At 42.1% G+C, this 12470-nt stretch overlaps 1 protein-coding gene across 4 annotated transcripts in view; it reads left to right on the forward strand.

Moving 5' to 3' along the window:
• The window catches only part of ARHGEF7 (Rho guanine nucleotide exchange factor 7), a 112302-nt gene that overhangs the window by 28734 nt on the left and 71098 nt on the right, over positions 1-12470 (forward strand). The window lies entirely within an intron of this gene.

Below are 12470 nucleotides of genomic sequence, written 5' to 3' on the forward strand. Positions count from 1 at the left end.
GTACATGGTTCTGAGAATTCACAAAGGTAAGGCTGTTGTTGTTTCAGCACTGTTTTACTGAGAGGTTTCTGGAGTGACTAAGCAAAACAAACTTCTTTTTCCTAACTTGACGTTGGAGATTATTTTACTGTCTGTTCTAACGTAAGGGTGAGTGTACAAGTTCAGATAAAAGATCTGTTTAGCTTATTATCCTGTGAGATGATGGCTTGTAATAAGTTCCTGGGAGAAGAAGCGTAAGAAATGATGGAAATACAGCATGACCCTTTCTCTGTTTAATCTATCCAGCTCCTTACAGTCCATAGCTGAGGAGTTTCTTGAAGAGACAGAGATGATGTATCACTGTGTTTTTAATAGCTTGATGGACTTCATAGCTTTTTTTCTAAGCTTTCTGAAGCTATTTTGAGCTTTTTTTTTTTTACCTCAACATCCTATGGCAATGAGTTCCATGGTTTAATAATGCATTTTATAAAAAATTCCTTTTGTTTGTTCAGCTGCTGCAGCTGATGGCAACAGGTGCGTTATGGATGACCTTCTCCATGCTGTATATGTGACTTCAAATGGCGCAGTAACAAACCTTGCTGCATCTCTGTGGCCTGTTGCAGTTTGCCATATGATGATGGACCAGAATGTTTTTTTAAACTGTGGAGGTAGTATGGAAATAACAGAAGCCATCAATTTGTTGCTTCAATCTTTCTTAATTATTTCCAGTATTGTTTCTTTTGAACTTCATAATTTGACTGATCTGTCATCTGGAGTTGTTAACTGACTGTCCTCGAGTATTTGTCAATGGGAATAGCTAATACAGAACACTTTTTTTCAATAACGAAGGTTCCTCCACCCTCCTTTGAGTGGGGTCTTTTGTTAGCACTGGATTTCACTTGCCAGTGTAACATTTGGTCATCTACAAGATCCTATGGTAGCTATTTGTTATGAATACAAGTTGTGATTAACTTGAATGATGGGATACCCTCAGCAATGTTCACTCTCTAGGCCTTTGGTGGAATGATGTATACAGTGTGTTGAGTGCTGTGGGTCCTAGATTGGATCCTTCTGGGACACTTCCTAGATGATCTCTTCATAGCGAAAACCAATTGTTTGTGAATAGCTGTCATTTCTTCTTGAGTGTTTCTGAGTCTTCACAAGGAGTATTTTTTTTTCTCAATAATGTTTGTTTGAAAAGAAAACCAACCCTTGCTGAGGTGCTTTTTCAAAGGTTGTTTAGATATGGTATGTTGATGGGACTAACCTATGTTTACTGATCATTGTTCTAAGGGATGATGATGTATTTTTGAAAGATAATAGTGCTGCTGTAGAAAGAAGTTAATTCTTCTCTGTTTCCATATTTATAAAAACTCCTTCAATTCTGTTCCTTTTCAACATGTAAAGGGGACAAGAAAGAAGGGGACAGACACTTCAGCAGGGTCTGATAGGACAAAGGGAAATGGTTTCAAACTAAAAGAGGGGAGATTTAGACTGGATATAAGGGAAGAGCTTTTTGTGATAAGAGTGGTCAAGCACTGGCACAGGTTGCCTGGGAGGTGGTGGATGCTCTGTCCATGGAGACACTCAAGATCGGGCTGGATGTGGCTCTGAGCAATGTGATCCAGCTGTGGGTATCTCTGTACATTGCGGGGGGGTTGAGGGTTGGACTAGAGGACCTTTAAAGATCCCTTCCAACTCAAATGATTCTATCTATAACTCCATGCTCTTTGTTAGAGCTCTTGCAAATTTCCCAGGCTTAGGCATTTGCTTTATTGGTTTGCACTTCTCTTGACTACCTTCCCTTCTTCTGGATCTCGAAAAGCCTGGCTGTGTTTGCTGCCTTCCATTCCTGCTTCTGTGGCTGTGTCAAATACAATACTATGTGCTATCCTTAACGTTTCAATTTGGTGCCTGGCTTCTCTTAGAACTGACGGGTATCGTTTGGGGCCAGTAAGTCACAGAGATCCATTTGATCAGTCATGCTGCCTCTCCTGTGAATTCTGGCATGGAGATAATCAGATTTATGGTAATTCCTGGGAGAAGTGTTGTATTTAAAGGAAACAGTCTGCCATTTGGAGACTTAACACAGTTTTTTGCAAGAAAAAGTAAGGGTTGGAATCTACGTGAGTTGCTAGTGGATGTGTTGACTCTTCCTTTTGTCTAAAGAAGAGATGAGTATCTGAGATCTGTAGGGCCTCAGTCACAGGCAGCACAGAGGCAGGAAGCCTTCTTTCCTGTTTCACCTGGCACAGGAGCTAAGGATTACTGGGAAGAGGCGAGTAGTTGGTGTCCTGGTTTCGGCTGAAACAGCGTCACCTGCGGAGGGATGCTTGGTTGTTGCTGAGTAGTGGGAGTGCACCTGGGGCTGGGCTGGGCTGCTCTGCACAGAGCTGCTGCTGTGGTGCCATGGAGCTGCCGGGGGTTGGTCAGGGCAGTGAGACCTTGCTCTGCTGGCAGGTCTGGTGGTGGTGAGTAATTGCATTGAGGCTGTATGTATTGTCAGCTTCGTAGTTTTGTTTCCATTTTCCTCTTCTGTCTTAATAAATAGTTTTCAGGTGAACCCACCAGCTGTGTTTTGTTTCCCAGCCTCTCTCTCCCTTATTGCACCTGGGGACTGCAAGTGGAGGGCTGGGTGGAGCAGAGCTGCTACCCTGATGCCGGGGTAAACTGGCAAGGTTGTAGCAAAGGCTTTGTCGCACTGTAACCAAACTGTAACCAGGTGGTGGCCGAACTTTGCTCTGTTCTGTCTGCTGAGGAAGCCCGGCTCTGCCATGTGGCTCAGGATGCGAGGTAGGGTGTGGGTAAGTGGGCGGCTGGGTGTAGGACTCTGCTTTGTGAAGGTCTGAATGAGAGTGGTTGTGTTGTTGGGTGAAAGGAGTACTGGAGGTCATACTGCTGAGACTGTTTGCTCACAGTAATGCCTTCAGTTCTCCCTGCCAGTTGGGGTACCTGAGCCCATCAGCTGATGAGTCAGAAGTGTACAACTCCTCCAGTAGCTAGTTTCTCAGAAAAGTTCTCTTTATTTCTTTCAGCTTGCATCCCCAGACATTACTACGAATAAGCAGAATTGATGTGGATTTTGTTTTTGTTGTTTGCAGTCTGCCAGAGGCCATCTTTTATGGATATTTGTAAATACATGTTAAAAAATTCCAAATTCCATAGACTGCAAGTGTGAATTCCATAGAGAAATCTGTTGCCCAACATCAGCATGGTGTTGGATAATTGGACTAAGGGAGGTTGTAGCTAACTTTTTCCCTGTTGGAAAATACCTGACCTGTGATGCTTCCCAGTGCCTCAGGTGAGTCTTCTTCCTTTGACAGACAAAATGGTTAAATGTTTCCCTCCCACACATTAGCTTGGGTGCTAATCTGGTCCTGTTTTGGGCTGGTTTAGCTCATGATACTTGCAGCAAGCTACCTACTTCCTGCTGGGTGCGTTTTATTTTTTTGCCATGTCAGCTGTTAGAATGAGATTGTTGTGAGAGTCTAATTAAGCCCATGTTAAATGGATGTGAAGTTGTGGGAGATGAGAGTAAGGGAGATTCCCTATTTTAAACTATGCTCTGATCTGTAGGCTTTTGAACCTGAGCCAGAAAGATTTATTTGGAGTTGTGCTGTGTTTCTTGCCCCTAGGTATCTGCGTTACCCCAGGTAGGGATGATTGGTCTTTCCTGGCTGCTGCTGGATGGCCTCAAGGTGCAGTCTGTTGCAGTTAATAGGCTTTGGTTTTTGATGTTCTTTGCATGAAGATGCTGGGCCCTCTAGCTGCCCAGCTGCTGCTTAGGCAGCTAACCCAGCTTTGTATCTGGAGTGGTGACTGAGGGAGAGCAAAGGTGGAGGAACTTGTCCCTGGCTCCCAAATGAAGTCCTGTGTTTTAGAAGTGGTGGGTGATCCTGGATCATGTTATTGCAGGTGCCTGGAAGAGAGGGAGAGATCCAGCCCTGGTCTTTGTTAACAGTATTTCTGCTTGCTGAAATCAGAATTGCAGGCTGTGACTAGAAAAGGGCCCACTTCAGAGGAGCTGTAGCTCAGAGCGTGTGCATGGTTCAGAGCAGTTAGTGGATTTTGAAATGGAAGTGTCAAAATGAGTTAACTTGGATCCAGTTTAAACTTGAATTCTCAGGGTTTTTTTTGGGCTAGCTCATTTCAGCTAAATGTTGAAGCGTTACTGTTTTTCTTTCATTGATTATAAATGGAGGCTTCAACAGGCCCTATGGAAATTCAGTAAGCCCTTATTCTTTATCTTGGCACTTACCATGGTATATTCAGGAAGCAATTGAGATTTCTGATAAATTCCCTCGGAGCAGAAGGATGTAACACTCCCTTGTTTTTCACTGTTCTTGAATTTGTAGGCTGCCTTTCCTTTTCCTTTTCACTTTTTTTCCCCCAAACTTGTGCATTCTAGTCATGTTTAATCAAAGTCTGACCCATGCCAGAAATCTCAAAATCAATTCCCCTTCAGTCTGCCTCCTCTAGCTACCAGTACACGCTTAATTGTACAAGCATTTTCCTGTTTTGTCAGTTAATACCTTTATGTAAAAAACAAAACAAGTGTGTATGTGGCGTGCTTCTGCATGCTGATGAGCAGTAAGCCAAATGTGATGCTAGTTTAAGGTCAGTGGGACTGTTCTTGTGGCTCATGCCTTGTCTGTAGCTCCTTCACCACTGATACTGAATCTGTGCATCATCTGATTGCTTGGCTGTGTGCCTTTGTTCCTGATGACACGTGAGCACGTGGTGGCGTCTAAGCTGTGGTTAGAGCATGTGGTACTGTAGTAAAACAGCAGACTATTTTAAGAGGGCGGGTGATAACCTCATGGAGTACAAAATCTTTTGCAGTAAAATGACTCTTCTGTAACACCTCCCCCCCACCTTCTAGCTCTTACCTTCTGCCCTGCTCTGTGTATAAACATGGGTGCTGGAAGTCTCTGCGGTCTCACTACGCATTATGGTAGTGACTTAATCTGGTATTTAGCTCCTGTTATCTCTGTTTTGCAAGTGGGAGGGCTGGATTACAGATAGGACAGGTAATGCTACACGTTTTGAATCCAAATAAACTTTTTCTTACCTTTTCTTCAGATTTCTCATGACATAAACAAAGTACTTGGCTTCATTACATAGCACTCTTCCCACTCCATACACTATGGCTTTTGATACTGTGCTGATACTGAAGAAATCATTTGAGAATTGTTGGCAGAATATGTATCTAGACAGAAGGCATCTGAGATCAGTTGTGGCAAGCCATCCTTCCTGTGTTTTTCAGTAAGAGAATGGAAATGTTTGCAATTTAGCTGATGCGTTCTTGGTTTTATAAAGTAAATTTTAAAATGTCCCTAAATGAGACATCTCAGTTCCTAATATTTGAAGTCCCTAGCTTCAGCTTTCCTGATTATATCATCTCCTTCTTCAGTACTTGGTTGATTTGGAGCCTTAAAGGATAAAATTCAGTCACTATGGAGTTCAGGCATTGGCAAACAGTGGCTTGTTACACTCTTCAAAATTGAATTCTCTCTGTGGAATGTTTATGCTGAAGATCAGTCTTCAGAACCTATTTGGAGGGCTGAGTTTCCTCTGTTCTTCAGCCCAATTGGACAGTTGGCTTCTGAAGTCTTAAGTGACTCTCATTTGTTGCTGTCCAGTCATCTTAGTTTCTGCAGTGATTGCGTGTAATCCTGCTGGGGTCAGCCTTCATTTTCGCTGCTCTTGATATTTTCAGTTTTCAGTTAGCGTGAAGTGTTGGCTCAGTGTTTGAATGTGAAGAGCCATTTCTTGCATTCTTTTTCCTTTGAAGTTTTTTCCTAACTTGTTTCTTTCTAACTTACTATTCAAATAACTTAAAGAAAAAAACCAAGAAGTTGTAGGTACATGAAATGGTATGCAGCCATGATGCATGGATTACTAAATAATACTAGATTCATTCACTCGTTTATATCTCAAGACAGGAAACAGTTTGCAGATTCTCTTACGGTGACTTTATGTGAAAATATGACGCTTACTTCTTGTCAGGGGTGAGAAGGTGTGGATCTGCCTGTAAGCTTTACATAATACTTCAGGGTATGACATTATTTCCTCTAAACTTTAACACAAGGCTGCTTGTGTTCTTGCTGTTTCTTCATGGGGATGTTGAGTAGAATTGGTGTGAAAATAGGTGCTCAGCTAGGATCTGAAATAGCAGAAGCTATGGAAAGAGGGATTAGCTTCCCAAAACTGATCTACTACTGTGGTTTTTGAAAAGGAAGAAACCTCAGCCACTCCAGTGACATGTATCCATCCATCTAACAAGGTTTACAGAGTTGCACCGGTCAGTATTGGTATAGGCATCCCAGGAATGTAGAAGACCCAATTCTACCATTTAATTTTTTAAAATAATTACTAGTTATTTACAAACTAATTCAAACCCCTTGTCTCATACAAAGGCCTAAAAACACAACTGACTTGACCAGCTTTATCTTGCTACATTGATTTGCAAATATTTGTATGAAGGGAAGAAAAAATGGTTTTAAGTATAGGCAGCTATTCTCAGAATGAAAGGAACAATCTTCAAGTAGATGCTAGAATTGTCTTCAGAAAAGCAGGAACTGGAAGCTGCCTTCTTTTCCTGCAGCCTATTTATTTTGAGGCTGTCTCCGGATAGTTCTGTGTGGTTTGTTGTTTGCTTAGTCTGTGTGTTTCTAAAATTTGGCCTGGACTTCTTAGTTATGGCACTATATCCAGTCCCATTTACAGCTTTGGCTTCTGGTCCTCTCACATCCTTCCGTGCTGTGTAAGTTTGTCATCTGTGGTGTCTAAAACACTGAGTTTAGAAGCCTTTTTTTTTTTAAGCTAAATATTGCTGATACACTGCAATTTGTTTATACCAATACCTATGCTGATAGAGACTTCAGAAACACTTGCATTCTGCTGTTGCAGGGCAAGATATTACTTCTCAAGAAGAAAAATTCTTTGGCGTTCTTGAGAAACTTGCTGCATTCTTGTGAGGCAGCTCTGCAAGCTCACTGACATCCTCAAATTGAGGAAATGAATGTAATTTGGCTAACTGAGCACCTGATCTCAGGCATCAGAAATTGTTGTTATTCTGAACAGTGGTTTTTCATTACATATGCACATGCTCGAACCCCTCACTTGGCGTAAAGTGCAGTTTTTACTCCTAAGTTCATTCAAACATCTTTAGTGTTTTTGTTGTTAGAAATTGGTAAATGGATAGAGTGGATTTTTTAGTTCTTAGTTATAGAAAGAAAAACAACTTAGAGTCCAGTAAATAACCTCTACCTTTCTCTTGTGGTTTTCCCCCAGTGCGTGTAACTATGTGACAGTGTCAGACATGTGAGCAGCCTGTGCTGGATTTCTGGCTAGTAAATACACAAGTTGTTTTACCACTGAGTGCTTACCAGAATGCTGCAGGAAGAGGGACTGAACAGTGCCTTGAAAGTTAATCACTCTTCCTCATGTGAAAGCAATGGTGAAACTTCATAGCAGTGCTGTCTGTATTTCCAAGTGTGTAATTTGTAGGGTTCTTTTTTCTTAGGTTGTTTAGATAGTATTCCTCATGCATTTTGACCTGGATGTCCACAGCTGTGTTTCCTGATTTAGGAAAGAGGTTTACATAGTTCTTGTCTCTATATATGAGAAATAAAAGTGAGCTTTACCAGGCTGGGTCTTTCTTAAGGAATGCTTCTGTCTGAGTTTCCTTCCCTGTTAAGATACCTCTCTTCGTGGGCACTGTATCTTGTTTAGCTGAAACAGAACAGTTGCATAAGCACCTTCTAATGTGTTGTGTTGGCAATCACCAAGAAATCTCAGCTTTGGTGTCATGATCAAATTTTGTTCAGTAGTTTCATTCCAACAACTTTAACCTGTGGTTCCAAGAGTGGAAACTTCAAGTCCCCATGACTCAATCATTTTCTAGTATTACATGTCACTAGATGTCCCTCCTTTCGTCCTCTGTCCCCCGGTGACAACAGAGTTTATCAATGTCTAGTATTTTTTAAGATTCAAAATGTACAGAATCATTTTGGTGTTCCTGCTCTGGCAGGGGGACTGGACTAGGTGATCTTTCGAGATCCCTTCCAATCCCTGACATTCTGTGATTTGAAAGTGAGTTAGGATGGGTTATGGTAGCTGTAGTTCTCGTTTTGCTGTGCAGGTAGAAATTTGGAACAAGCTCTTCTTGTAAATGGGGAAAAAAAAAGTAATGCAGGTGTTGCTAACCCTTCTGTATTTATTTTTAAATTACATATTTCTGGCTACTACTAAAAGCCTATACTTTAAAGTACAAGGTTCTGTAACTTTCTTACTGAAAATTCCTTCTGGAGGTCGTTTGAAGATGCTAAATTGCTGTGTCATGTGTTAAAACCATACAAAATTCAGATAATCTCAGGAATTGTATATCCCATCTCCAGAAAGGAATGTAGTATTTCCGTATAGATTTTTTGCCATGTAGTTTTTTCTGGGTTTCTTTAAAAATATGCTTAGTTCTGGTAATGTTTAGATGCTGCCTTTGAAGCAATGGCTTAGATGGAATGTTGTATGGTGTTTGAAGTGAATGCTCTGCAGAATCATTAGTGCTTTGCAGCTGGCTTTGGGACAAAACAGTGATGGAGATGGAAAGCTTTAGTACATCTTCAGGAACTCTAAACAAGATTTCTTTAACCTTTATCCTTTTCAGATTTGTGTATTCAGATGCATGCACACATCTGTACACACAGGTGTGCATACTACAAACTTCTATATGCTTTTACTGATTGTGTCTGCTTTCGTAGATAATATGTAAGGTTTTAAAAGTATTACTCATTATAGAGGTTAAAGCTATTTAGGCGATGTAGTGTTCTTAGTACAGTTAAGCTCTTTTGGTTTTGAGGAATACATCTATATGAGGAATACATTTTATTTCAGATCTGAATCTTTATGTTCTTTACCACTGAGTTTTAATTTCCCCCGTGAACTGTTACAAATAGCCCAGAAACTCCACACTGTGGATCTGTTCTCCCAGTTATTTGTCTTGCTCTTAATTTGTCAAACAATTTGATTTACTTAGCTTTCCCCTGTGCTGTGCATTACAGTTTGGGCAACTGTATGCTTCATACAAATTTCCAGAATGCTGTAATCTTCTTCCCTTCTCCCCCTCCCCTTCTCTTCCTCTCTGTTGTCATAGCTCCCTGCTTTCCTTATCTCCCCTTCTACTGCCGCAGCTTTCAGATGATAATTCCCTGCTCCCAACCAGCTGCTGCATAACAGCTGAGTGAGGCTGAGACTGGGTGCTTTGCCTGCAGGCTTACCTATGTGCTTTGGGTGTGTGAGTGTTAATCACGGGGAGGTGGAACACAGTGGTGGCTTTAGCCAGCCCCTTGCCAGCTGCTGTGGGCAGGAACACACTGGGGTAGTGATGGAACTAAAAGGAGTTGTTGGAGGTTCTTTGTGATTGTGAAGGTCATTTTTTCCTCATGGAAAGGTTGTTTTTTTTTTTTTTCTTTTTCCCCGCTGTTCATTTCTCCATGCTCCCATGGCCAAAAGCACTGCGGTCTGTCTGCCAGGAGCAGGTGGGATGACGCATTGCATGTGGTCATGCTGCTTGCTGCCAAACCCTGCAGGTGATGCAGAGACCCTGCTCATTTCCTTCCATTTCCTCCGGGGGAGCAAGCCAATGTTCTTTTAATCTTTTACATAGGGGGCCCTAGGCCACCGAGCTGAGCTAGGAAGTGTCCTGCTGGTTTGGAACACACAGCCTGGGGGGTCACAGCTTGTTGTGGGGCAGCAGCAGCCTTGTCTGTGATTCACAGATAGCAGAGCTGTCCCTAAGTTAGCTGCTGTTGCTCACAGTGCTGGGCTTTAAAGAAAGCTGTCATCTATCTTTGTCAGATGCTTGAAATGTTAATATCTGCTGAGAACACTATACATGTAAGTTTGAAGCACTAGTCTATCAAGGAAATATATATTTTAAAAAAAAGCCTTTTTGTCTTAACCAGTACATGAGCTTATTTCACTGTGAGATATGGCTTTACTGATGCCACGATAATTTAAACAAGTAAAGATTGATAGAAACTTACTTGAAGAAGCCTGGAAGCTTGTTCAACCACCCCCAGTTTTTCCTGTCTCACAGAATCACGGGGGTTGGTAGGGACCTCAGGAGATCATTGAGTCCAACCTCCCTGCTAAAGCAGGTACCCTGTAATAGGTTGCACAGGTAGACGTCCAGATGGGTCTTGAATATCTCCGTAGAAGGAGACTCCACAACCTCTCTGGACAACGTGTTCCAGTGCTCCACCACCCTTACTGTAAAGAAGATCTTCCACATGTTTGTATGGAATTTCTTATGTTCGAGTTTTAGATCATTGCTCTTTGTCCTATCACTACACACCAGTGAGAAGAGCCTGGCCTCATCCATTTGCCTCCTGCCTCCCTTTATAAATATCTAAATGTTTATCAGATGGCCTCTCAGTCTTCTCCCCAGGCTGAACAGACCCAGGTTACTCAGCCTTTCCTCGTATGGGAGATGCTCCAGGTCCTTAATCATCTTTGTGGCCCTCTGCAGGACTCCTTCTAGGAGATCCTTGTATTTTTTGAACTGGGGAGCTCAAAGCAGAACATAGTGCTCCAGATGTGGCCTCACCAGGGCAGAGTAGAGGGGGAGGATTGCCTCCCTCAACCTGCTGGCCACACTCTTTCTAATGCATCCCAGGATCCCATTGGCCTTGTTGGCCACAAGGGCACACTGCTGGCTCATGGCCAACCTGTTGTCCACCGGGACTCCCAGGTCCTTCTCTGCAGAGCTTTTCTCCGGTAGAACATCCCCTAGCCTGTACTGATGCATGCGGTTATTCCTCCCCAGGTGCAAGACTGTACACTTGCTTTTGTTAAACCTCATCAGGTTCCTCCCTGCCCAACTCCCCAGTCTGTCCAGATCTTGTTGAATGTAGTACAGCCTTCAGGTGTGTTAGCCAATCCTCCCAGCTTTGTATCATCAGCAGGCCTTGGAAGTGGCTAATCTGAAGACAAGTCATTGCTGCATGTTTTTGGTAATGCTTAGTTTGCTCTCACCAGATATAGTCCTGACCTTATTTTCTTCTTTTTCTTTTGCTTATTCCTCTGTCAGTGTGTTTGTGACTTCAGTGGGTACTGCTCCTCAGGGATATGAGGGATGAGTACTGCTGTGTTGGTTTCATTTCATTAATACTAGATCGTAAACTCCTTTTAAGCAGAGATCTCCACCCACAGGGGGTGACAGCTCAACTGGCTTGGAATGACCTGCGTGCATTACTGTGGCCATTTTTTATGTGTTGGAGTTTAAGCGGATGGGTACAGACATCAGTTGTGCTGTGAAATGAGAGTATGGATTTGGTAGCTGAAAACCATTACACGGATGAAATGGATCTCCGAGGCATTTAGCTTGATGTTTAGGAAACATCACTAATGGGAAAATCAATATAGCTCCTATGAAATGAGTTTAAGAACTGTCTAATTAATAGCCTGTAATACAATTATAAACGAAGAATTGCCATCTAAGGTACATCTTTCTATAGGGTATTTGCTCTATTGATACCTGCTCATGTTGTTTAATGTTTTGTTAATCACTCAGGAGAGACCCTAATATTATTGCCAGTAAAGTTTGCCTCCCATTGAAATTTTAGTAGCTGGAAATCTTCTGTCTGTGACCAAAAGGGCCGCTGTGCTCCTGGGGATGTACGTAGTGCTGTGGATCATGCAAGGCAGTTTGGTCAGCTTTAGAATATAGCATGTGTCCAAGAGATTGATAGGTGAGATGCTGAAACACAGGAGAGGAGAGAAAAACATGAGAATGATGTTATTGGCCTGTCTTCCTGTTCCTGAACAAGAGGCGTAAGGGGAATCAGTCTGCTCGCCTTCTGAAGTTCATTGATTCCCAGCTAACTATTTATAAACTGTAAAGAGTTTCATGGTATAGTCCTGCTCTACCTTTATTGAATAGCTATGCTTTATGTTTAGTACTTAAAAGGCCTATCTGCGTGTGGTCGATTGTTTGGAATGTGAAAACAAAGGGCTGATATTTTATTTAAATCATTTGTTGAAAGGATTTGGCTTATCTGTGTCCTCGTGCAATGTGACTTACGCAGTTGTACAGTCACATCCTGACTAATGTATTCCCAAAGTGGCATGGGGGAATGTAGAAATGGGATGAATGGGAGGATAAAACTTCCTTGCAGGTGGCATTTCTGCAGAGTTTAAGGTTGTTTGCCTGTACAGCAAGGAAGGATGCACTGGAAGTATTTTTCCATACGGAATTACTTAGTGTCTATATATGCCTGTCACATCGTGTTTAAAAGACAGTGGCAGTATTTTCAAGCTAATATATTTTGTTTGCATATTTAAGTATTAAGAGCTATGGCAAGGATGTGCAAGTCTGAATTCATGCTGTGCTTCTGCAGTTTGAAAAGTGGGTTATACTGGTGTCATGGGAAATAATTTAATGTGCAGGCTTCGTTTTAATAATGGTGTGCAATGTGAAAATAACTGAG

Source organism: Numida meleagris, chromosome 1, assembly GCF_002078875.1.
Source record: "Numida meleagris isolate 19003 breed g44 Domestic line chromosome 1, NumMel1.0, whole genome shotgun sequence".
Classification (NCBI taxonomy): domain Eukaryota; kingdom Metazoa; phylum Chordata; class Aves; order Galliformes; family Numididae; genus Numida; species Numida meleagris.